Source organism: Rattus norvegicus, chromosome 7 (genome assembly GCF_036323735.1).
Source record: "Rattus norvegicus strain BN/NHsdMcwi chromosome 7, GRCr8, whole genome shotgun sequence".
In the NCBI taxonomy this organism is placed as follows: domain Eukaryota; kingdom Metazoa; phylum Chordata; class Mammalia; order Rodentia; family Muridae; genus Rattus; species Rattus norvegicus.
The window spans coordinates 17352475-17379049 of NC_086025.1; the positions used below are offsets into that span (position 1 = coordinate 17352475).

The 26575-nt window shown below is 44.7% G+C and overlaps 1 protein-coding gene and 1 pseudogene across 10 annotated transcripts in view; both read right to left on the reverse strand.

The window, feature by feature from the left end:
* The window catches only part of LOC134479830 (putative sperm motility kinase W), a 56175-nt gene that overhangs the window by 23022 nt on the left and 6578 nt on the right, over positions 1 to 26575 (reverse strand). The gene's annotated exons all lie outside the window — the stretch shown is intronic.
* On the reverse strand, positions 14702 to 16242 carry LOC134479630 (RNA-binding protein MEX3A-like; annotated as a pseudogene).

Genomic DNA, 26575 nt, shown 5'->3' on the forward strand with positions numbered 1-26575 from the left:
TTAGGCCAATGTTTTTCTTCCTATTGGGTTACAATAACCCTCTCCTTCTGTAGTCCCTGTGACAGCTGCTCCACCAGGGTCCCTGAGTTCAGTCTGATGGTTAGCTCCAAGCTTCCACATCTGCATTGCTTAGTTGATAACCAAGCCTCCCAAGAATCAGTCAAACCAGGATTCTGTTAGCAAGCGCCTCATGACAAAGACAACAGTTTCAGGTTTGGTGTCTGCACACAGTGTGGATTCCCAGGTAGGAAAGTTCCTTGAGGACCCTTCCTTCAGTCTCTGCTCCATATTTTGTCCTTGTTCTTTCTTTGGACAGGAACATTTCTGGGTAAAATACTTTTGAGATGGGCAGGCTCAGTCCTCCATTGGGGACTGTGCCTATATACTGGAGGTGGTCTCTTCAGGATCTATGTCCCTGTTCTCTGCACATTTAGGCTAAAGCCATTCTCAGTGGTCCTAGTAGCCGCTCATTTCCTGGTCTGTGGGACCCTCAGTGGCCATCTCCAGTTTGTAATCCCTGTTACATATTTTTATCCATTTCCTAAACCTCTCTTCCTCTTTACCATCTCCTCCACTATCTTATATTGCCCCCTTATTTCCTCCTCCTCCTGTCTCCCTCCCTGGTCCCCTTATTCCTCCACCTCCTGCAATAATCCTGTAACCTCCTCAATGCAGATCTGAAGCATCCAACCCTGGTCTTCCTTCCTCCTTAGCTCCATATGGTCTGTGGGTTTTATCATGGGTATTGTGAGCTTTTTGGATAATATCCTCTTTTCAGTGAGTACAAAGTGTGTGGGTTTTTTGTGACTGGGTTACCTCACTTAGCATGATATTTTCTAGCTCCATCCATTTGCCTGGGAATTTTATGAAGTCATTGTATTTAATAACTGACTAGTATTCTACTGTGTAAATGGACCACATTTTCTGCATCCATTCTGCTACTGAGGGACTTTTGGTTTGTTTCCAGCTTGGCTGTTACAAATAAGGGATTTATCAATATAGTGGAACATGTGTCCTTGCTATATGTAGGGAACTTTTGTGTATGTGCCCAGGAGAGGTATCCTTTGTCTCTGAGAGTTATATTCTGTCTTTCCAGTAATCCCCTCTCTCAACATAGAAGGCTGCTGGACATTTTGCCAGACAGACACACATACTCTGCTCTCCTCTCTAGGGACAGTTAGCTCTCATTGTCTTTTCAGTCTCATCACAGGCACCGATGGTCACATTTCAAGCTTTTTTTCCTGTCCCAGTCCAGGAGGATTTGGATCTTTCTTGCATGAACTCTGTTCTCTCCTCAATTAACCATATCCTGTTTCTTCAGCCAGCTGAGAAGATGCCAGAGCCACTACATGTACCCTAGCCTCAGCAGACAGGCCTTGCCATACTTTCAGAGTCCTCTGCCTATCACAAAGTCACTTGTTGTTCTTGTCGTCGTCGTTGTTGTTGTTGTCGTTGTCATTGTCGTTGTTGTTGTTGTTGTCGTTGTTGTTGTTGTCGTTGTCGTCGTTGTTGTTGTTAAGAAATATCCCTAGCTCACCTGTTGTTGTCCTCCCTCAGTCACCTCTTCACTGTGACCAAAATGGCAGGAGGAAAGTAAACACTCTGCTGAGCCATCTGTGTCTGTCCACCAAGTTTACCCTTCTATTCCTAATGGGCCCTGTTCACAGGGGCTGAGGTCTGCAGTTGCCATTCTTTACTGTTGTGTGTCTCCGTTCTCAGTTCTAACAAGGCTACATAAAGTACACTGGGGTGGAGTAGGTAAGGCAGTAACCTGAGACGTGGAGCTGAGATACTGTGGCCTCAGCTCATGCTCCATAAAGGATGCAGCCATTTGGCCCCATGGAGAACAGGAACACTAGATGTTGCCTTGTCCAGCAACCCCTCAAGCCTATTTCTGCTGGAGTAAGGGAGGCCCCAGCCTGCCTAGGGGGAATGTGGTTCAAAATGAACATCATTTATATTATGGTTCCATAAAGAGTCGGTTCATGTATTCAAATGTTTGGAAATGAGTGGTCAGAATTGTCAGTGAACTTTACTCAATACATTTTGAGTCCCTTAAACTCAGGCAAGGAAAATCAGACCTGTATATTCCCTGAGATCTTCAGGGGTCCCAGTGTCTGTCTAATGGAAAACATTCTACAGGAACATGGAAGGATTTCTAAAGCAGGTTATGTATATTAGGAGGGTTAATTTAGGAATATCTGAATACAGAGGGCACTTGGCTCCTAAAAGTGGGAGTAAGTCTTTTACTATGTGGCAGTTCTCCATAGGTATTTTCCCATCTCCTTGGTCGATGCCTCCATTGGTGAGACAAACTTAGCGACAATCCAAGAGTCACCACTGGACCTCTGGATGAGCCCAGCTGTTTGAGAAGAGCTTCGGAACATACAATATTGACACCAACTGCCATCCTATCTGTACATTGGCATTTCTCTCCAAATGCCTTTTTATTGTACAATGAGAATCTCTCTCCAACTGCCTACCTCCCTGTACATATGGAATCTGTTGTCAACTGCCATCTTTTTTGAACATAGACTGTCTATCTGCAATTACGTTCCTCCCCAAATAGAGGGCATCTCTCGAAACCTGCCTTCCTCCGAGGACATAGAGTAACTCTGAGCAATTGCATCCCTTGACTGCCTCTAAAATTCTTAAGTGGAAGAAAAAATAGTCTTGGGGCCCAGAACCAATATCTCAAAATTGACATCTCTCTAAACCATTCAGATGAACTGTAAGGACAGTAGAAGATAGGAAAATTCAGTCTGATTAAATCAGGGTAGAATTATCCCCAGTTTCTTACAAAGTTAGGTAGGGGTATGTCAGGTAGTGACTTGGAGATATTTGTGTAGAGATAGGAGTATCTGATAGAATCTGTACATTATGTCCAGTTCTGAGGGACCCTGTCTGACAAACGAGCAAAGTTCAATGATGAGAACATATATAATTGAAAAATTAATAGATCAGGAAGAAGGCGTGGGAAGCAAGGGTTAAATAGTGTAGTCATCCAAGAAACCTAACCTTATGGCCAGCACCACAGGAAAAAACAACTCAGGAGTCAGTACGTGATACTTTTTCTAATTGGCCAGGGTGCATTTGAGATCATGAATCCTGCCTGCCACATAAAAACACAGGCCTTAGTGATTATAAAACTATAGAGGTCATCAAATACCTCATTGGAAGGATCCAGTCACAAATATAAACTATGAAAACACTATACCATTCTAACATCAAGAGCCTCTATCAGGTTCTAGGAACGTCAATTCAGATCCATCTACTTTCTGAGAATGCTCTAGAAGAAAACGTCCTTGACCAAAGAGTGGAGGGGGGCATGTTGCAGAAGGAAGATCATAGAAAATACTTGGACACTTATGGGCATCAATAAAGTACTGCCACAAAAATTGAACTTGTCCATCCACACATAAAATTCCAGAATATCCACAAAGATGCAGTGGATAATGTAAAATTCATGGACATCACCAGCCCATCAATGCAGACACAGCCCCTCACTGAAATGGCAGCATAGGACCAAGGATTTTATGCTACAGCGCTCACACTAGGAGAGCCACAGGATGGCAAAGAGGCAAATGGGTTGAGTGTGGGCAAACTACTCCATTATATCACCACAGGGTCCAATTTCTTCAGTGGAAGGACCACGAAAGAGATCAGAAATAGATTATCACAGGGCCCTATGACATTGCAACTCACGTCTGGCACCCGGAAACCTAATCCACCAAATCCTTACAGTTCGCCCAGAGATGAGGCCCTCTATTGAGAACATTGAGACATTTTTGTGTAATGAGAGGAAATGTGAAGTACTTATCTCGATTGTCACCTATCCAGATTCTCAAACTGTAGACGTGCTCTGAGGTATGGAATTTTATCGTTGCAGGAAATTAAATCCTTGAACAAGTAAAACGACAGCAAAATGTTGGGGGACATATTTAAATTTAAAAGAACAGGAACAGAGGGCACTTGAGCATGGATCTAAGACTTTTGTCATTACTGGGCTTACATGCCCTATGCCACCCAAATCATGAGCACATCCATTTATTCTCTTCTTCCACCAAAGAGAAAGGGGAGTAACCCCAACTTTGGCCTCATCCATATCCAGCCCTAGGAGAGCATTGGCCTGCTGCCCTGACACAATAAGGCCAGTAGTGGCAAGAAGTGCTTCCATGCCTGCCACTACATTACAGTGTCCCAAGAGGAGGAGCACAGAGACTGCCTGTGCCCTCCATTCTGGAGATGTGTCTACCCACTGAGTCCACATCAGCATACCAGAAGAGCAAATGCCCCTGCGGTCTAAGGAATTCTTAGACAAGGAGCTCTAAGTAAACCCTCAGAGGATTGAGTGCTTCAAGGGACTAGACAAGAATATCAGGGTTTTCCTGTCAAGAATCTGCTGTGTTAAGGAGTCTGTGAAGATGAAAGCCTACTATGTAACTTTCAAAAATATGGATCTTATGAAAGAAGCAGGACCCAGAACCCCATGAGTTTCTAGGCAAGTACGAGATGGTGCATCACTTCTTGACCTTCTTCACTATACCATGCTACAGTCATTAGCCTCTTCTAGGGCCTACTAACATCAAAGGGGGTCCATGTAGATACTGAGTGTGCTCCAGCAGGGGACTTCTTGAACTAATAATGGAGGAGGCCGCAAGCAGGAAGACGGGGCAAAAATATTTGTGCAATAGTGACAGCCATAAAATATTGAAACACCCTTGACTTTGTCTATGCAAACATAAAACACCAGAATATCCTCAGCCAGTCAGAGGTTGATGAGAAATAGACAGAGGTGACCTGAACCTCAATGCAGACTTTGCATCTTCCTGAAAAGGCAGCATGGGTCCAAGGGAATTATGCTCTAGACCTCACACTAGATGAGCCATTTGATGGCAAAAAAGGCAGATGCGGACAGTTTGGGCATGCTCTTATATTACCTGACCACATGTTCACAGGCACTGAGAGTAAACACCATGGAAGAGACAAATATTGTCACAGGGACCTATGACATTGCAACTCACTTCTCTTGGCAAATTGAAATCTAAATCACCAGACACTCATAATTTCCCCAAAGTTGAGTTCCTCCATAGAAAACATTGAAGGACATTCCCGGGTAATGAAATGTGAAGTTAATATGTAGACTGTGACTTCTCCAGATTCTAACATTATGGACAGGCTTTGAATCATGGAGTTTCATGTCAAGGAACTGGAATCCCCAAAAAAGTAAATGGAAAAAATGGGGCCCTAACTACTCTAGAAGAACAGACACAAGATGTGAGCATACATCTAAGACTTCATCCAAGCCTGTGGATCCAGGTGCTCCACCACCCCGACTCCTGCACACCCCTTCATGTCTTGTCTTCCACCCAACGGAAGGGCCTGTGAGCCCAACTGTGTCCTCCTCCTTTACCAGCCCTCATGAGAGCATGGACCTGCTGCCCTGACTCTGTCAGGACACAGGAGGGCAAGAAGAGCTCCCATCCTTTCCATTGCTCTACACTGTCCCAAGAGGAGGAGCAGATACTGCCTGTGCCCTGTATTCTGTAGATGGGTCTGCCCCTGTGAACACATGAGCACATCAGAACAGGAAATTCCACTGTTGCCTAAGGAAGACTTGGACAAGGAAACCTTCATCACCCTCTCAGAAAATTGGGTGTCTCATCAGAATGGGCATAAGAGAGAGCTTCCCTGTTGTTTCCTGTTTCCTTTTCTGTTATTTCAAAAGTCTCTGAAGATAAATCACAACCCCCCACCCACCCATATCTTCCAAGAACCTAGGTCCTCTAAAGCAGGGAGGACACAGTAGGAAATGAAATGGTATGCTTGTATGGGAGTGTTCATCACAACATTGACCTTGTACACTACACCATCCTATTACCATTAACCTCTTCTAGGTCCTAGTAACATCAAATCCTTTCCAGCTAGATACTCAGTATGTTCCAGCGGGAAACTTCTTTGACCTCAGAATGGAGGAGGGGCTGCTGCAAGAGGAGGAGTCAAAGAATTCTATTTGGGCAGATAGTGCCGGACATAAAGAATTGCCACTATCTTGACATTGTTTATTGAGACATTAAACATCAATACATTTTGCAAATTGCAGACTGATATACGAAGGTAATAGTACTTGTTTACCAGGATCAAAATCAAATATTCTTATTAATATTCCTCTATCTTCTCACATTAAAGCATTATATGTGCATCAAGGTGGCATTGCCTGAGAAGACGTAAACAAATACCTGTGTAACCCAGATGTGGAATCAGCAAAAGACCACAGAATTAGTCTACCTGAGTCTATCTTATTCAACATTGACTTCACAGGTGCTTCATGCTCAGGAAAGCGTGTGGGGTCACTTAGAAGAAGGGGTTACTCGGGCAGTTGTTCTCTATGTGCTTCAGCCAGCACTGGCTTCAGCTTGGATAAGCTGCATTTCTGAAGCCTCTGATAGCAGGATCACCGCTCATGCTTGTCATTGTTGAGATTTATAAGTACTCCAAGTGTCCAGGACATTGGATCGCCCTTCCCTACAATAACATGCCTTTAGCATTCCCAAATGTTGGTATAGACTCAACAGCAAAGGGCACTAAAATATCCACTGGCTTTGACTTTTGAATGAGTAAATTTCAGTGCATTGGATCCACTAGAGCAATAGCTACTAAGGTCTGCATGTTCCTTACATTCGCTGCAAAAAGACACCAGGACCCAGGCAGCAAACGTATAAAGTGAATGTGTGCTTTAAACTCATTTACAAGTTGAGTATCTACTGGGATCATCAAAACCATTGTGAACAGAACAGCTGAGAGCTCACTTGGACCACAAGTGGGAGGCAGAGAGGGAATCAATTCGAATGGCCTTGTCTTTTGATACCTGTAAACCCAGCCCCAGGGACACAGCTCTTCCCCAGACTATACTGCCTAATTCTTCCTAAACTGTTGTCCCAACTAGGAATTGTATTGAAGCACATGACCCTAGGGGAACCAACCTAATTCAGTCTCCTACATAGGTGCTGATCATTGTCACTAGGAAGAAAAAGGCTGTGAAGGCAACAGTCAAGACAGGCACTGTGCTGAGGTAGTGAGCGGGACACTCTCCACCTCTCCAGGTCCTGTTCTCATGGATCATTCATGAGGGAATTATAAGTGGAAAAAAAAAAGGAAAACACTCTGTGGATATGTTTGTGCTTTGGACTGGGGTTTGGTCCCTATAGTCCAGGGAGACGTGGTTTTTTTCCCATGAAACCAAATGATTCCTATGTACCTATTTTAGCTCAATTTCAAGTCCATATGTTGGGGTTTTTCCTGTATATCTCAGCAGAGGTCAAGGAAAATACTCAACCTCAATTGATGGCCATCCTCTTCAGAAAGAAGAACCTAGGCATTCAGTACATGCTGCTTTCCTGTATAGCTGTGAAGGCTTGACTCTGTAAATTATCCTACCATGGCCTTGCAGGGACCTGAAAAGCATAAATATATTGGCGAGGAAGGCACAGAGAAGCATCTTACTACATTGTTTTGATATTGATGTTCTCCAGTATCTCTGAATTCAACTTTCAAGGGTCATGCCATGAGAACATCTGTTTTCTTAAAAAAAGTAAATGAATATTAATCCTGGCAGAAGATCCTTGCTAACTGTGTGAGGAAAGGGAACAGAAACTATCTGAAGAGACTGCAGTAGCATTCAATACTACCCCCAACCCCCAAACAAAGCCCAAACCAGCTGCTTATGTAGACAGCAGTATCAAGTGTTTGACTTTGTCCTTCCCAAAGGCTAGAGCCGTAACTTGTGAACCTGAACCCTTCCGGGTCCCAGACCTTGTCCTGAGGGAGTCATGCAATGGTAATGTTGAGTGCAGTGTGGGCAGGAAGCTCTCTGGGATAAGAGAACAGGGCACATCCTCTGTATAGGGAACACACAGGTTGAGCTGCAGGACAACATCGTAACAAAGTTCCATGTCCCTTACCTTGCCCGATAAACCCTCTCATGTACCAATTTTGACAGTTGTCCCAGAGAAGGCATCTGCTAGAAGATATTGAGAAACCAAAGATGAGTGAGGAAAAGTCACAGACTATTCCAAGTGAGAACTATGCAGGCCACATCACCTCAGCATTCCATATGCTGTGACTTCTATTACACACATATCATATGTGCAGAAGTGACAGTATGAGAAAATAATGGAGACATACTTAATACTACTGGATCATGCCATAAATGTGGGCTAGGCTGAAGGCCTTCACAAAGACTTGGTCCATGACCATACATTTTCTATCCCCACAATTTCTTCTCTTTCAATTTTTCCCAATAATTTAAGAAGCACTGATTCTGTTCATGCCTGTTCAGGCTGCTGTGTTTAGAACCACACCTATCTGAAGAAATGTCATGGGGAAAACTGTCTCCATGCTTAACATTTTCTTCTGCTGTCTCATGAATGGGAGCCCCAGATACAGTGAGGCTTCCCAGTGTCACTCTGTGGCTGTCCCTTATGCGAGCCGCAGCAAAGTTCAGGAGCAAATCCCATGCCGTTTTGGCAATAAGGTGCTTGCAATCTGTTTGCAAACTGCAGAGGATAGAATGAAGGCAGGACTCTCAGGGTTGTTTTACCTCTTGCAGTTCAAAAGAGTTCCATCTTGATTCTTCCAAAGATTGAAATGGCAAACCGTTTCACACCTAGGAATTGTGTTTAGAGACAGGCCTCCTGTCTATAGCTTGTGAGTTTAGCATGCACTGAAGTGCTGATAGAATGAAGCCCCCGTCATATGAAAAGCAAGAGAAGGACAGCCTCTGTAGTTCAGGGATGGATGTCCCTGGGCATCGGCTCATGTGTCACCTGATGAGTACTAATTGCAAATGCATTTTCCTCTGGTCCCTGGAGAAAACCTGAGGGAAAAAGATGCCTGAACAAAGCCCACCCACACTCAGAAGGAGTCCTATAGAGATTAAAAAGTGCTTCAGTCTACAAAACTAGCCTACCACAGACAAAGTGATTTCTATTGTGGACATAAGTCAGACTCTAGCTAGGGAAAAGTACAGATTCTCTTTGAAAAGGCAGTGTTCCCAGGCTTACATCCTAGCCATATCATGTACACATCATAACTGATTAAAATAGCATTTTAAGTCATATCCATCTCATACTGGAGTATGAGCAGCCTCCTGAATGCAGTAGACAATATGGTAATAGAGATTTGTCCAGAGACAGCATGGAGTCTTTAAAAGAGAATTGGGAAGATGCAATGGGAGGAATAATTGATTCAGGAGATCAAAGGGGGCGGCAGGCTGCTGAATGAGGAGACCCAGAAATCTCATTTGTTGTGTGACCTCTACCCAGACAGTGATCAGAAACTGCACTTTTTAGAATGTACATTACTCTTCAAAAATGCTTGCTTTTCTCCCTTGAAATTCGTAGGGCAATGTCAATGATCTCTTTATGGTGGACTATGAACATAAAAGTCAGAGAATGTCTCTGAGTATCTGTGTTTATACTCAAACCCAGAAGTTGAAGTGCCCAGCTCAGTCCTAAACACTCACTGACTCTAAGTAATCCCTCCTCCCTCTTGTCCTACAAGTGCTAAGAGACAGCATTTCAGGGCAGGCTTCCTCCCTTTATTTTCAGTGTAACCCTGTACTTCTTCCTGAGTGTCCCTATGTCATCCTCTATGAGGGCTAAACCTGGACCCATGTCAAAGGATTCTCAGGGACTAATATCACTACTCTTGGGCACACCCTGAGTACAGTGGGAACTTTGACCTTGGTATCTTCCTAGGTGTCCACAAGGAGGCCCTGCTCTTCTGCCCTTGCAATACAGCTTGAGTCTCCTCATGTCTAGAGAGGGCAATCTGCAAGAAAATCTTGGCTGCTTTCCTGAGGCGTCCCAGCTATTCCAAGCTCTCAAGTTCTCAGTAATATGTGAAGACTCACTTAGCAATTCTTCCAGGGTCTTTGTATAGCACAATAGGACCTTAGTGAATTTAATGATGTCTATGGCTCACTGAAGGAGAAACAATGCACAACTGCAGAATAGGGATCCCAACAAAAGAAAAGAACCCATGACCACTCAAGTGCAGAAGAGGTAAACATACTGCATGGCAGTTGGGTGCTCTGGGAGGCAGCCGTCTGCCAACGTTTCTGTGACTGTCATGACAGAGAATTGAGTTCAAAGAACTAAATCCAAAAGAATCCTGCTATCGTTCTCTGGAAGCACCAAATGTGTTATTTGGAAAATTGGTTCATGGGCAGGGGCCACTAGGGACATTGTAGGCACATTTTTCTTCAGGGAAGAGTGAAGGATTGTGGTGGGAGAGAAACAGAATGACTGACACAATGAATGAACAAATAAATGAATGAATGAATGAATGAATGAATATTTGCTGTGGAACATATGATGAACTGGAGGGCTGATCCGATGTCAGTGCGCCCTCCTTCCTTCAGGGACACTGCCCTATCCCTTTATGGAAAGTAATTTTGGAAAGTTGTAGGGCAAGCCTCAGAGGATGTTGAAAGCTTTTCTGTCTGTCTTCTTCCAAATGGGGAGCATCCTGCCTTGATGGTTAATTGTTCTCCTGAGGGAGAAACCTATAGTGGAACTCATGATGGAGCACCTATGTCTCCTTAGAAGTGATATGTCCTCACCCCATTGTTTGGAGGCAAAAGCCAATCAGGAAAACACACCTTTCTGTCATTCCTTGAGATACTCCTCCTTCCCTCTATAGGCCCAGCAGACGTAGGATACCAACCACTAGCATCCCAGAAATCTCACTTGTTGTGTGACCTCTACCAAGGCCAATGAGGCGTCACACAGCCTCAGGGTCTGGCTGTAAGCCTCTGCCTCAAGGAAGGGTTGATTTTTATGACCCATGCATGGAACAGGAAAAAAGAAGTTCTGGGTACTTGGAAAGGGCCAAATAAGACAGAATTTTAGTTTTATTAAGGACTACCAAGTTGCCAGGATCAAATTCATAATCACAGAAAAGACATCCTAAATGTCTTCCTTACACATGGATGTATCTTGATCCAGCTGTACTGAGGACTGTGTTTTCTTTCCCTCATCTTCTGAGGCCACTATGACTGTCCTAAGTCTGTGCTTGCATATGGCCTCCCATAAAACAGATTATGGGAGCTGTCCAATTCAGCCAGGACTCCCTCCCATGGACAGAGGTATCACATTTCTCAGAGGCATGGAGCTGTGCATTAATCAAAACTTTGGGCACTAGAAATGTCTCAGTCACAGCTGTGTTTCTGGGTGGTAGGACAGTACACCTATGTCAGCATTCTTTCACTAGACCTTACAGCATTACTCTCTAGAGCCTGATGTCAAAGACCTGATGTTTCCCCTGCATTCTGTGACTGGTGTGGTGACACCTGGTACAGAAGCCACCTTCTGTCCAGACTCTTAGTGAAGTTTCATTATTTGGTACACTCAGTTTCCATCATCTAAATCATAGGAGACAGGAATGTCTCCAGAGTCCTGTTTCAGTTTTGTTGACAGCCTTCTAGAAAGGAAAAGTGCACTCCTAGATCTGCCTCCTCAGGACACCTTCATATTCCTTCCCAAGGTATTCTCAGTGACTGTTATCCAGTGCAGGACTTCACCATGGGCCAGGTCAAATGCAGCCTCAGTCCTTCCTGCCTCTTCACTGTTCAACTGTGGAGGCCAATAGGCTGGGGCCTGCACACAGAATATGGAGCCATTAGGATTTAACTCTGAAAAGAATCCAAACATGGCTGATTCCCTTCCCACATCCCTCAAACCCATGGGGTTATGGCTATCCAGGCTGTCTACTTTAGGTGCTAGGGGCCAAGGAATCCTTTCCTCTGATCACCTTAGGAGAGATTGCTGTAGCAAGACCATCACTCTGCTGTGTAGAATGTCTAAATGTATTCCTCCTGCCCCTCTGAACTTTGTTCGCTTGGGCTACTGGGCCTGCTTCCCATTAGCTGCTATCCCTGTGCCTGGTGCCTGGGGATGGTCACTAGACCCTCCGCATTTGGTAGTTGAATGATTGCAAATGCCTGGAGGAAGCCTTGTGGTGGAGGTGCACACCTTTACTTCCAGCAACACAGACAGGTGGATCTCTGAGTTACTTCCCAGCCTTGTGTACTGAGGGAATTCCAGGATAGTCAGGGTTACACAGAGAAACCCTGATTTGGGACCTCCATGCTCCAAAGTGAGAAACCTCTTATGGAGATAAAGGCAGAGTATCTGAGTACCTCATATCTGGCAGTAAAGTAGGCAATGTAAGTTAAACTACAGTTTCTGACAGTTAGGGCTTGCCCATCCCCCAAGGTTTTGCCCAACAATACCCTTTCTAAAAGTGGGGGGAGGGTCTATCAGCCTCCCTTCCTTCTTGCTCTGCCACAAAACAACCACTGCCTGATGTGGACCAGTGTACAAAAATGTGTGTCTGGCATAAGTTACTTTGCATTGATTTGACAGACACCATGACCAAAACAAGAAGGAGCACAAATGATTTAATGTGGCTCCTATATCCTGACCATTGTCAAGATTTAATGTGGCTCCTATTTCCTGACCGTTGTCCATCTGTGACGAGAAGTCAAGGCAGGAACTCAGACGAGGCATGATCCTGTAGGCAGGAAGTGAAAGAGAGCTGACAGAGTGGCAGAGGAGAGCAGCTGACTGGCATGCTGACCTGAATTTCCTGCTCAGATAATGATGCCTTCTAATGGCACATCTCCACATGGGACACCATGTTCCCATAGTAGTCACTGATGAAGAAACTCCCTTTATACCTTCCTATAGGCTATTAATACAGGAGTTAACTCAGTAACATTTTCCTCCATTCGGATTTCTTGTGCTATTGATGTTGACCAGTTGACTATCACACATGAGCACCATACAAATAAAAATTGCAGTGCTAGGGTCAGGTGAAATGTCATCAGAGACAGAAAATGAGCTAGAATGTCTAAGCAATAGAAGCAGCTGGCTGTTCCTATTATCTTGCTGTATTAAGACCTATTTGAAGCAGAAGGGAGGGCCTGCAGCTGGAGGATTGAAGGATGGAATTCAGTGTTCACTAGGTGGAGGGGATCTGTCTGTCACAGTTCTGAGAGAAGCTTATGTCTCTGACCTCCCACTCTAGAGAGCCATACGGAGAGACAGGTCCTGACTGGAACTCATTCCTGTCAGTGAAATGGCTGTGACCTCCTGCATCTCCCCTCTCAGGCTGGTGGTTTAGAGGGTGAGGTTGTGGAGAGGTAAATTAATTGACAAGAGGCAAAAGAGAGAGACCTCCGTCTGCCTTCCTCCCACATCTCTTCTCCAGCCAGGAAGAGTGGGACTCCTGAGCTAGAGCTCAGAGTATTCCCTCCCTATTACATACAAGCATCTGCTGGCCTCCTGGTCTCCCACCTGCTCCTGGCCCAGCCAGCAGAACCAGGAGGGTAGGAGGCTGCTGACTGACATAAATGAGCAAGAGGAGCACAAAGGGTGCTAGACCTATCACAATGCCTGATTCTTGGAAGAAGCTCCACTGCACCCCAACCCTGCTTTGCCCTGGCGTAACCCATCACCAAGAAGCTGAGCTCTCTCCTCAGGCAGTGGGGAAGACATAGCATAATGATTTGTGTTTAATCAGGATTCAATAGTGGTTCAGCTAGGTGCAGAGAGGTCAGGGGTTGGCCACTGCTAGGGAGGGAGAGGGGACAATTCCCAACCACACCTCTCCAGATCCAGGATATTTCCTACAATCTGCTTCCCCTTCCCTCGGGCAGGTGATCAGTGATACGTATATGCTGCACCCTCAGCATAACGCCCACAGAAGATAAAGGTTGGTTTCCAACCTTTTATGAACCCCGCTACTATTTTTCACTATGTACCCATTATTAGTTTCCAGTCCCAAACTGTCTGGATCTAAAACTACATTCCATCAGGAATTGGAATTGAGTCTTTGCAGGAGTGGGGAAGGGGCTGTCCACTACAGGATCAGAACCTGGGAAGGGGGCTATCAAAATGTTCTCTAGACTTCTCTCCCAGGAAGATGTTATGCCCAAAGCTGGGCTAGAAGAGGCAAGAGGAACCAGGGACTGCACGTAACAGCTGGATAGAAAAGGGGAATAGAAGGGATAGGAAAAAAGAACAAAGACAAAAAAGGAAAGGGCAAGTCCACAGCAAAAAACTTGAAGAAGGGACAAGCAAAAAGTTGGAGGGAAAAGAGAAGCCTCCTTCAGATCTCTAGCCCAGCCGTGTGAGACAGGTGAGTTGTGAGCCCTTTGTTGATTGACATCCTGCTCCTTCCCAGAAGATGTACCTAGAACCTTATTAGGTCCCCTCTCCTTATCTGTTGGGAACTCAGGAAAAGGGTGGTGTGAGGTAAGGGGTCACGTTAGGAGATCGGAGGTCAGAACCAAATGACTGGGGATCACTAAGAGCACCTCTAGCTACAGACAGCAATTCTCCCTGTTCTTACTGCACAGAGGAAGAGACCTAATGTCACATAGATAGGGAGAAGGGAAAGGTCAGGGTGTCCTGGTGGCCACTTCAAGCTAAACAAAAGCTTCTCTTAGCTGCTTCCTGATTTAAGGGTCTGTTGATGTATCAGAGTTGTAACATTAGTAAAATTTATAGCCCACTCCCAAAGTGTAACCAGAGACTCTGGACTTTGCCCCACCAGTAGCCACTCAGGCCTCTCCTTCCCCACCCCACTAAGGTGATTATTGCCCAGCACCTTACTACAGGTCCATGGCTGTACTCTAGGGAGCAGACACAGGAGTCCAGGGACATGGAACTTGGAAAAATATTCAGATTGCTTGTGTGGCAGTGATGTGACAGACAGGACAATCTTGGTCTGTCCTCTCACAGATGCATACTGCACCTGCCATGCAGAAAAGGTTATGTCCACTGGGCACCAGGGCTGCTGTCACTTTTCTCTCAAAGCAGACGATGCATGCAGGCCCTCTTACCTCAGTTTAGAGAAACCCTGTAATGGCCACGTGGGCGGCCTCTGTGTTAGCCTATGACCCCTCATTGGTGGCAGGAGATCAGTGCTCACCTGGGGGTTCTGCATATGCTTTGACTGAATAAAAGGAGGAGGAGGCAGAAGAGAAGTGCACCAGTGTGAAGATGGAGTTCCTGGTCTTCCTACAGCAGTGGGGGTGGGCAGGCTTACCTCTCACTCCATAGTACAATTCCTGCCTGCCCACACCATTGCTGGAAACAGATATCCACCTTAGCTGATGTCCCTGCCCTGCTAGCCTAAGTGCTGGGCCTCAAAGATGAGTTCATGCCACACTCACCTATACATCCCAGGTTGTTGTGCCTGAAGGTGGAGAGTGGCTTACAGCCTGGAGCAAACACGGGCCAGGCATCTGAGTAGAGGCTATCCAGGGCTGCATGGAGTCTGACAGCCATGAAGTCAATATTATTGTCACCCAGGAAGTCACCATCCCTGTTCTACTCAAGATTCTTGCCAGTGTGTGGGGTAATGTACCTTGCTATCTCCTTCCTTGCAGTGCTGTCTACTTTCCAAGTTACCCAGGCACTGTTGACCTCAAACACCAGGTCTTAGTCCTGGCTGGAAGTTATGATGTAAGTGTTGGTCTGCTGCTGGATACAATTTGGGCACACTACCAGCATCACCACATGGTAGGGCTCATACAGGGATCATCGCTTGGCCTGGCAGAGCAGGGGGCACACTAAAGCCACACTTTGGAGATGATTTCCTGCCAGGCTGTGAACACTTCTTACTGCCTCCCAGTCACCATGAACACTGGCTCCTCATCTCACACAGGTGTCTCAATATGGGTATTGGTCTTGGCCCTCAGAGCCTTAATCCATCATCCTTGGCTACCTACGATCTCCTCCACTCGCTCAGATGTGAGCACTGGAATGCACGCTTTGGTGTTGCTGGTGGCCTTCAGGCAAAGCTTTGCATCTTTGTCCATTCCGAGCTTTGCTGTGTTCTGCCCTTTGGTGGTGTTGGGCTGCTGGATCCTCTGCACAGCTGGGTCTGCTGTCTGGGAGGCCCTGACCTGCACAAATCTGGAGTCCTGGCTGCCTGGGGTGGTGGGGGGGGGTGGAGGGCCTGCAGGGCAGGGTCTGTCGGCTGCTCAGGGATGCCATCCCCACTCCCACTCCTCTGCCATTCCAACTCCCAGTCCTACACCATCACAGGCACCAGGTGTGGGGGTTGAGGCTCCCACAAATGCAGGAGGCAGAGTTGATCAAGATCCAACTGAAGGGCACACTCCTCTTCCTGCATACCTTGGTCTTTTTGCTTCCTCTGAAACATCATAGTTATCCAAAGCCCCGTTTCTTCCCATCATTCCAGATACCACTAGACTAGGCGTGGGGAATCAAAAGCTGAGGGAGAGAGAGGGAGGGAGAGAGAGAGGTGGTGGACAGGAGAAGCAGAGAGCGGAGGGCCTGTCTTCTTTCTTTATTTCCTCACCATCTCAGAACACCACATGAGCCAGGTGAACTCTGGAGATATCTTTCTTAGTCTCCACACTCTCCCTAACCCATCAAAGGGCTGATTGGTTATTTTGTTCTTAAAGCGTTGATTAGTTATGTTGTTCTTTTTCACGGAAGCCCTCATGTTTTTTCCTGAGAACATTTCCCACCTTAAGAATATGACTTTCACAGATTTAGGCTCCCTTGGCTATGTGCTATTGTGTGCTGTGTTTTCTGAAGCATTTCAGGTCTCAACTTTGTGGCCATGATTGATTTGGAATAATCTTCATGTGTGGTCAGAGGGACTTCAATCTCCCACATATGGAAATTTGCTTTTCCCAGCACCATTTCTTGACCAAGGTGCACCTTTTCCTACAGATTTGTACCACCATCTTTGTGTACAATTAGTTGTCTCTTAATGTGTGGGTTCATTTTTAGCTGATCCACTCCAGGTCTGTGATCTGCTCCTGTGTTTCTGAGCCACACCACACATTCTATAGATGGGCACTATGGGGAATTCTCTAGCATGTTGTTTTCTCCCTCTTCTTCTTTTTTAATTCCTTCTCCTCCTTCTTCTTTCTCTTGCCCTTGGTGTTTTTCTTCTACCTCTTTTCTTTCTCTCCTGTCCTCATCATTTTCATTTCCTTCTTTTCTTTTTTTTTCCTTTTTTTCTCCATCTTAATTAAATTGGGTATTTCTTATTTACATTTCAATTGTTATTCTCTTTCCCAGTTTCCATGCCAGCATCCCAGTAGCCCCTCCCCCTCCCATTTTATATGGAAGTTCCCCTCCCAATACTGCCCCCACTAGAGGACAGTATGGCTCCTCTTTCAAAAGAGATTTAGCAAGGCTTCCTGGCACAGGTCTGCCATTCTAGTTACTCAGGAGGCTGGGGAAGGAGGACGACTTGTTCAAGGCTAGCTCTAAATACAGAGTAAAATCAAAACCTGCCTTAAGAAGAGTGAGATCTTGTCTCAAAATAAGAAGCAAAGAGACTGCTACAGATGGACTCCATGATAGAGAACCAGCCTCACCTGAATGAGGTTCTGGGGTCAGGCATTTTCACTGGAGAAAAAGAGAACCAAAGTAATTTACCCAGAAGCTGGAGCTCACTTTGAAGGGACAGGGAGATGGAAGGGTTCAGGCATATTTGTCCTAGGGGATAAAGGATAGAGAGGAAACAAAAGAGGCCCATAGACAATGACATTTTATAAAGGTACCAGGGGAACTCCCCCGTGTTAGGATGAGGTGTTTAATAAGGAACTAGGCCTTGGTGGCCAGCTCTAGGAATGCAATCTAAGGGGTTTTTGCAAAGCACAGAGAATTGGGGAGATGGGCAAGGCCTGCCAGAGCCATGCTCACAGCCATACTTGAGCTGACCAGAGGCCCTTCACCTAGAATGCACAAAGCCACAGACTCCTGATCCTCAGTCTTGCCTTTATGAGGTGCAGTGACACAGGCTTGTAGCTACAGCACTTTGTCAGAAAGAAAGAGATGAGAGAGAGAGAGAGAAAGAGAGAGAGAGAGAGAGAGAGAGAGAGAGAGAGAGAGAGAGAAATCTAAAGCCAAGGAAGATACCCTCAGAGATAAGTATGTACCAAATCTTGCTTCATTACAGGGTTCTGTAGACTTCTAAGATCTGGAGTGGAGCCATCTGAAAGAAGTGGGAGTGCTGGGATCCAGCCAGTGATGGAGAGCCCTCAGCTAGCACCATGGGGTTCCAGGTACCATCTCCAAGGGAATCTCCCTTCCTATGCTCCCCTTCCAAGAGAGAGAGGACATGTGATTCATGCCTGTAATTCCAGCTCTGGTGAGTCTGAGGCAGGAGGACAGCGTGGACTACATAATAAGACACTGTTTCATAAAAACAATTCCTAAAAGAATCTGCACAGAGTATGAGGATGAGAGTATAAAGATAAGAGCCTTGAGCCCGTTCAAATCAGAAAGCCACAGAGGAGAGATGTTCATACAGTTAAACTACATAGTGGTGTACAGTTCTACGACGCAGCTCAACTTTATATGAATTTCAAGATCGATCTGGAGAAAGTCTGGCATCTTCTTGAATGATTCATTGATCACTTCATGTTATCTCAGCCTTGTACTCTTAAGCATTAACCAGAGAAATGAAGGTCTGAGACTTTTAGAGACTCATACATGGATGCTCACAAGACTTTTGTTTATAGCAACCGAAAATTAGAATTAGGGAGGGGGTGCTAGAGAGATGGCTCAGTGGTTAAGAGCACTGACTACTCTTCTAGAGGGCCTGGGTTCAGTTCCCAACACCCACATGGCAACTTACAACTGTCTGTAACTCCAAGATCTGACATCCTCACATAGACATACATGCGTGCAGAAAACCAATACACATAATAAAAATATATAAATTTAAAAAAGAGAGAGACAGAGAATTAGAGAGATTTCAGTGCATGGCGGGGGTGGGGTGCGGATAGGCAAATTTCCTGGATAGAGGAGACATAAATGGGAATTCAAACTCAGGATATTTGATATACAGGAGTCACATAGAGAACCAGATTGCCACAGAAAGATGGGCTTCACACAAACTGTGTGTGGTGGGGGAGGAAGCCATGAGGGTGTGCAGTTCTGAGTGAATGAGTGGTGTTGACTCGTGCCAGCCATGTTTAGGGACCCAGAGCCCCAAACCAATGGAAAAATGACAAAACCTTCTCCAGCCCTGGGTGAGGTTCAGAGGGAAATGGCAAATCCCTCCATTAATATCTGTATATGGATATTAATAGTATATTCAGAAAACGTCCACCATAATGTTCTGCCCCTGGAGATTTATAGCCGGAAGACTGCTCCCCTACAGAGAGTACTCCTACCAAGACTAGCTAAACCTGTCTGCTTGATACAGCCATGACCCAGAAACCATGCTACCTTGATCTGTGTACAATAGCCCAGTCCTTGTTCAGCTGAATGCAGTCACCCTGCCTCTCTTCAACTCTATACTAAACACACTGAGCTTCCAGGATGCTGAGGTTTCTCCAGCAGTGAGTCTGGACCACATTATCCCAGCTTCCTGTCTATGTGCCCGTCTGTCTGTCTTCCATTTTTCACCATTCTTGTCAAGTCTAAGTCCCCAAACCATGCAAGGACTTGGCAGTAAGCAATGCAAAGGAGACAGACAGAGCACCACAGAAAATATATGTGCACCAAGGTTTCTCCAGAGAGACGGTCTATGTTGGCAATAATTAAAAATAAGCCCAGTTATTTTTCTAGGAAATATCACAGAGATTCTTGTTAAATATCCACAAGACTGGTCGTGTGAAATACCGAGAAAGATTCGGGGCAGGTAAGCTAGAGTACCCTACCAGAGGAACATGAGATGGCCTGACAGATTAGGAAACACTTGACACCTGTTAAAAGTTTTTTTTAAAAGACTTATTTTTAGGAGCCTGTCTGTGTGACTGTGTGTGTGTGTGTGTGTGTGTGTGTGTGTGTGTGTGTGTGTGTGTGTATGTGTGTCTGTGTCTGTGTCTGTGTTTGTGAATGCTCATGTGAGTACAACTGCCATAGCTGACCAGATTTTCCTGATACTGGCATTAGAAGCAACAGGGATTCACCCTACTTGACTGCTTGGGAACCAAACTCAGGTCCCAGGGAAGAGCAAGAAGCACTCTCAGTGGCAGGGCCATCTCTCTGAGCCCCCATTTAGCAACTTCTTAAACCAGCACTTTCCCTGTGCCCCAGGCCTGCTACTATATATACATTTATAAAAGAGAAACAAAAGTACATGTCCATATAAAGACATGTATATGAATGTCTATAAAAGTCTGACTTTGTAGCCCAGTGGGGTGACACATGCCTATAATCCCAATTCTTGGGAAGCAGAAGGAGAATCAGGAGTCACGGTCATCCTTGGTTACATTTGGAGCTGAGACCAGCCTGGGCATCGTGAGATCCCGTCTCAATACATAAGGGTTGGAGAGAAGGAGAGGTGGGTTAAGAACATGGTTTGCTTTTGTAGATGACCCAGTTTTTGTTCCTAGCACCCATGTGACACAACCATCTGTAACTCTAGTCCTAGGGTATCCGGAGACTTTTTATGATCTTTTAGGCCATCAGGTACACATGTTACAGGACTTACAGGCAGACATACACATAAAAGAAATAATAAACATTTAAAAATAATAAATAAACATTTTAAAGTCTTATTTGTAATAACTCCAAATGGGTATGTCGATGAACACTTAAAAAGGAGTTATGCAGCTATACAACACAGTGCTTTTTAAGCAGAGAAGGCAAATGAACGTTTATGTATGTAATACCAAGATTAACCTCAAAATGATGATGGTAACTAAAGCCAGCGTGACTCCACAACGTTCCTCACAGCAGGATTCTATTAGATAAATAAATGTAAACAGATTAGTAGTGATAAGAAACAGGTCAGAGATTGGGCAGTGAGGGTGACAGAAGAGGGACTAAACAAATTCAGAAGAAAACTTTGACTAGAGATATGTGTGCTCACTTCCTTGACAGCAGTGACAGATTCACGATGTGTACAAATCCCAAACACTATTGAGCTGCTTACTATAAACATGTGCATTTTAAGGCATGTTCTACCCCTAAGAGGGCAAGAGTGCTGTCTTAAGATTTTTGAGAATTACAATAAGCTAAGGGCCTTATAAAAATAGTTTAGAATTAAATTTCCATTTGCAATACAATTTAGACTTAAGATTTCTTAGAATGCGCCTCAATTTTACTCAACACTCAAAGATATTAGGAGGTGGAGAGATGAGTCAGTGGTTAAAAGCACTTGCTGCTCTTATAGAGAACCTGGGGTTCAGCTCCTAGCACCCAGATTGGGTGGCTCACTGTGTCTTGTAACTCCAGCACCAGGACATCAGATTTTCTTTTCTGGCTTCTACAGTCACCTGTATGCCCATATTGCATATAAACACATTCTCTCTTCCTCTTCCTCTTCCTCTTCCTCTTCCTCGTCGTCCTCCTCCTCCTTCCCTTCTTCTTCCTCCTCCTCCTCCCTCTTTTTCTCTCAACACACACACATACACATGCCCCAATCTTCAAAAGAATATCTCTCTCTCTCTCTCTCTCTCTCTCTCTCTCTCTCTCTCTCTCTCTCTCTCTCTCTCTCTGTGTGGTGTGTGTGTGTACTCACATTTGTAGAGGCCAAAGGTCAAAAGTAAGTACCTTCCTCATCACTCTCTACATTTTTAGAACAATTATTACATTTGTTTATTTGGGGAAGGGATATTCACACCATGATGCTGGTGTGGAAGTTAGAGGACAAGTTTTGGGAGTTGATTCTTTTCTTTTACCATGTGGGTCACAGGGATCACATTCTGCTTTGGCAACAAGAGCATTCACCCATAGCTCATAGAATAACTGGCCAATCTTGGGATCTTGGGATCCTCTACCCAGTACCTCCAATACTGAGATCACAGCTGTACTTGTTGTTGTTGTTGTTGCTGTTGTTGTTGTTGTTGTTGTTGTTTAATGTGAATATGGAGAACTCAAGTCCTCAGACTTCTGTTGTGAGCATTTTACCAACTAAGCCATTTCCCCTAAATTCTCTCTATTTTGAATAAGAAGAAAGCTCATCAGATCATAGAAATTGTATCCAAAAGGTATAACAACAAAAATGGCACTGTAAATCTTTAAATAGTTTTTCAGATCTATCTTAATTTTAACAGAGGAGGTGGTGTGTGTAGTGAATTCTGGAGCCCACAGAGACATAAAGGTCCTTTGTAGCTGGAGTCATAGGTGGATGTGAGTCAGGGCTGTAAAGAGAATATAATATATAATATATGATGTATGATGTATGATACATGAATATATATATATACATACATACATATATATATATATATATATATATATATATATATATATATATAATCTAGATTTTACAATCTCTTTGGAATATGGTGATGACCTTTTTCACCAAAATTTGAAGCAAAGGATGTATAATTGGTTATGGAGTCTAAATAGGATACAGAAGCATATTTGTTTGTTTTTCTGTTTTTTGAGACATCGTTTCTCTATAACAGCCATGGCTGTTCTGAAACTTGATTTGTAGACCAAGCTGGCCTCAAGCTCACAGGGATCCTCTTGCCTCTGCCTCCTGAGTGCTAGGATTAAACGTGTTCTCCACCCTGCCTGTCCCTAGAAGGAATGTTTTTAATTAAATGTAAGTAGTTACTTTGACTATATGTTTATGATGATAAGGATTGGACCAGGAGCTTCATGCATGCTGAACATATATTGTGCCACTAACTGGTAGCCCCAGCTCCCTAAAATTTCTTAGACACTCTATCCAGTGGTAAAATAAATAATGTAAATGTCCAAATTCTCATTCAAATGCAATGCATTAAACTTGATGCATCCTAGAAATGGAAGTTCAGGGAATGAGATGTCATTCTGCAGTTATTAGGGAGAAAAAAATTGACACCAGCATCAGCTACTGTAGTAGAGTGCTTGTGTTTATGTTGGGAGCAGTAGGATCCAGTCCAATCTGCTTGAAAGCAATATTGTAACATCAACTAACAGTAACTGTGCTTATAAGAATGTAAATAACATCTATGCTGATCCTGAAATATGGCATTTTAACAAGCTAATTATTTAAACTAGAGATCCCTCGAGAAGAGCTGCTCTGGGAGGACACTTTTACTTTGACATCCGTTTATCTACCTAAATCCAGATTTCCAAAGAACACAGTTATTTTTGCTTCCTTCCCTAGGTTTCATTAACTAACCCCATATAGTCGGGAATCAAGACTAAAGAATGTAATCACAACGGGACAGTTTTTTCACAAGCCATGGACTATCTCCTAGGCCCATTCAATTCCCAAACACAATCCTTCACTAACTGCTGTCTAGGCCTGGGGTTCATTTATTCCTCTAATATTCCTTTCTACTCCTCAGATTGGTCATCTTCCCCATCTCCCTCCCACGAAGAAGACAGTATAATTATGTAGACCTCATTGAGTAATGGCACTTCTGTGGTTCTTCCTCAAGCATGTTAATAGATGTGTTTATCTTTTTCTCCTATTAATCTCTCATTGTTGCTTCATTCCAGCAAGTCAGTGGAAAAGGTAGGGGCCACTTTCCCTTTGCCCTGCATCTACATAATGATTCAGTTGAGCTGGAGAGAGGAAAGCACCGATCCAGGCCATTTAATTGATTTTTTTTTTTGCAACAGGCTGGATGAAGTTAGAGATAACGAAACGATAAAAATGCTAAGAATGTCCTGTGTGCTGATTAAAGATGAGGAACTATTGCTGTCTCCGTGGATTTGGAATGACTTCCAAGAGATACTGTTCAGTAAAAGGGGCAAAAGGGAAGAGCATTTTGCATGAACCAGTGCTCTGCTGGAGAATCAGAGCTAGAGACTTCTGGAGGACTTTGGGGCTGGGGGTTGGGGGGGCTTGGGGAAGGGGCTGGAACAGGTAATCTGAAGAGTGCAGAGGCCAGGCCATAGGTCAGAGGTGGGGCAGCGGATCCTTCCACTGGTATATTTTCTTCTTCCCAAATGTCTTAGTTCTGCTGTTAAGGACTTGCCTGTTTCTGGTTGGTTGGTTGGTTGGTTGGTGGGTAGGTGGGTGGGTGGATGGGTGGGCATATGTGGACCCAGGGCACTCTGCATACCAGGCAAGTATTCTGATCCCCAGGGCCTCTGAATATCTTTCAGCTCATTGAAAAAGAGCCACGGAGACGATGGAGAATATTCCCCTTTACTCAAAGTCAACTGATTGTGACTTTAATCACATAAACAACAAACACCGTCACAGCAACACCAAAGCAAACAGTTGATGGAATAAAACCTAATAGCGGTCAGAGGAATAATGCTTCTCTTGTTTCCTTTGCACTTGATCTTAGCCTAGAGGCAAACAAATGACTGTTTCATTTTTTATAATAACGAATAATGAGAAACTCTGCGTCATACCTTCCACCCTACCTTCCCCTTATCTGAGGTATGACTTTGTGCAGCTTAGGTCAACCTGTGTGGCCTACTGACAGCAGAGTTCAAGGCCTTAGTTCCTCCCTCAGTTTGACAGCTAGAGGCGTGGTTTTTACTGTAGCAACTTCAGCAGGCAACTAAGTTTTCTTTCCTAACTAAGCAGATAACCTCCGTCTTCCCATTAAAGGGAGCACCAAGTACTAATTCTAAACAATTGTTCCCGGAACAGTGATCATAATCCTGGAAAATGTGTCTAAAATGAATCTACTTGGATTGATGTGCTGACCCAGTTAGGAAGATTGGGCTTCAGAGAGCGGCAGTTAGCATTTCTTCCCCAGGCACAATGAGCTTGTGTCAGTTCTTGTCTGGGTCTGTTCCCTTGTCAAGGTTACTTGGGATCCTCTCAGACAGCTGGAAACTCAGTGAGCAGCCTGTGATTCTCTTTTGTCTGCGACCTTGGTGCTAGGTCCTGAGGAACATTTTGGAGGCCTGTGTTTCTGCCTTTGTGTGACAGAGTAGCTGAGGGCTGGGTATTCCTCGGAGGTCCCTTTCAGACATCAGTGCAGAGTACAGTTAAGTGTAAACTATTTTAAAACTTGCTTTTCTTCAAGAGTGGGGGCTGGGAGTAGAAGATGACTCAGCAGTTAAGAACTCCAGCTGCTGCTCTCCCAGAGGACAGAGGAGCCAGATTTGGTTCCCAGCACCTGCAGGGAAGTTCACAACTGTCTGTAACTCCAGTTCCAGGGGATCCGACACTGTCATCTGACCTCTGAAGCCTCCGGGCACACACGTGGTGCAACAGACCTACATGTGGACAAGACACTCATATGAAAGAACCTAGCTCGAGTCTCAGGATGGCTCGCCCCAGGAAACACAAGAGACCAGCTTGATGTAAAAGCAAGAGGCAGTTTATTATAATGAAGCTCCGGCTGACACGTGTCTCTTGCAGGAGACAGAGGAGTCGACCCTGAAACTCAAAAATCAGGGGTTTATATAGGGAAAGCTAGGGAGTTTGGCCCGGTTACACACAATTGGCTGTTTCAAACAGTGGCGGCTAATTTTCAGCGAGGCTGTAAGTGATTGGCTCATTCAAACATAGCAGTGAGATTACAACACAGCAAAAGAGTATGTGCTGACTGGGGCGTTCGGGATTTTAGAAGCCAGGTGTTTATCAGGCCTTGAAGGACATATGGTTAAAGTGTGACTCTGAGTAAACTGGGGGAGATGCCCTCCTGCCAGATGGCTTATGGGTCAGTCCTGATAACTCGGGCTGGTTTCTGCATTCCTTTTCTTTATCTTTATGGTCTGTTAGTCCTGGCGGCAGGGCGGGCCGTGTCATGCTTGGACTTGCCTGGGCCTGCCTTTCACAGGTTTCTTAGCCCTGAGTCTGTGAATTTTGAAACTTACTCTTTACTTTAAATCTATATCCTTTCATTCCCCTCTTCTTCTTTTGACTCTTATTCTAATCATAGAATGTAAACACCAGTGTCCCCCAGTTCTGTCTCAAATTGGACTATAGGTTGGTATTGTCTCTGTATTACCATGAGCTTTACTGCGTCTATCCGGTTCTGAATAAACGCCATGCCCTTGTTAATTATGCAGGGGCCAAAAATTAGAGCTAGGCAAACAAGGAGCACAGGTCCAGCCAGGGCTGAGAACAATGTGGTCATCCATGGCGACTGAGAATACCCTGACCTCCAAACACACACACACACACACACACACATACACACACACACACACACACACACACACACAAGTTTCGAAATGTGAGTGAGGTGGATGAGAGGATGGCTCAGAGAGTGAATTGCCATGCACAGGACCCGAGTTTGAGCGCCAGCACACACACAAAATGCCAGGAGCTGTGACATGTGCTTGTAGCCCCACAGCAAGGAGACAAGGAGACGGAGACAGAAGATCTCTGGGACATGGGGTACCCTAACTAGTGAGCTCTAAAGCATGCACAGACATAAAAAAAATACCACCTGATGGTAGGCAAGTTTATCTCAAAGAACTATAAGGCACCTGTATCAGCTGACGGTGGAGTTAACAGATTTCAGGAGCCATAACACTCAGAACAGCCTACAAGGAAATACCCCTTTCTTGAGGTATTTGAGAGTTTGAAATATTAACTGCCAACTTTTTTTTAGAAGTTTACTAATCTTTTTACAGATTTTATTCTTATTTATGTGTAGAAATGCTGTGACTGCACGTATATAGGAGGACTCCATGCATGC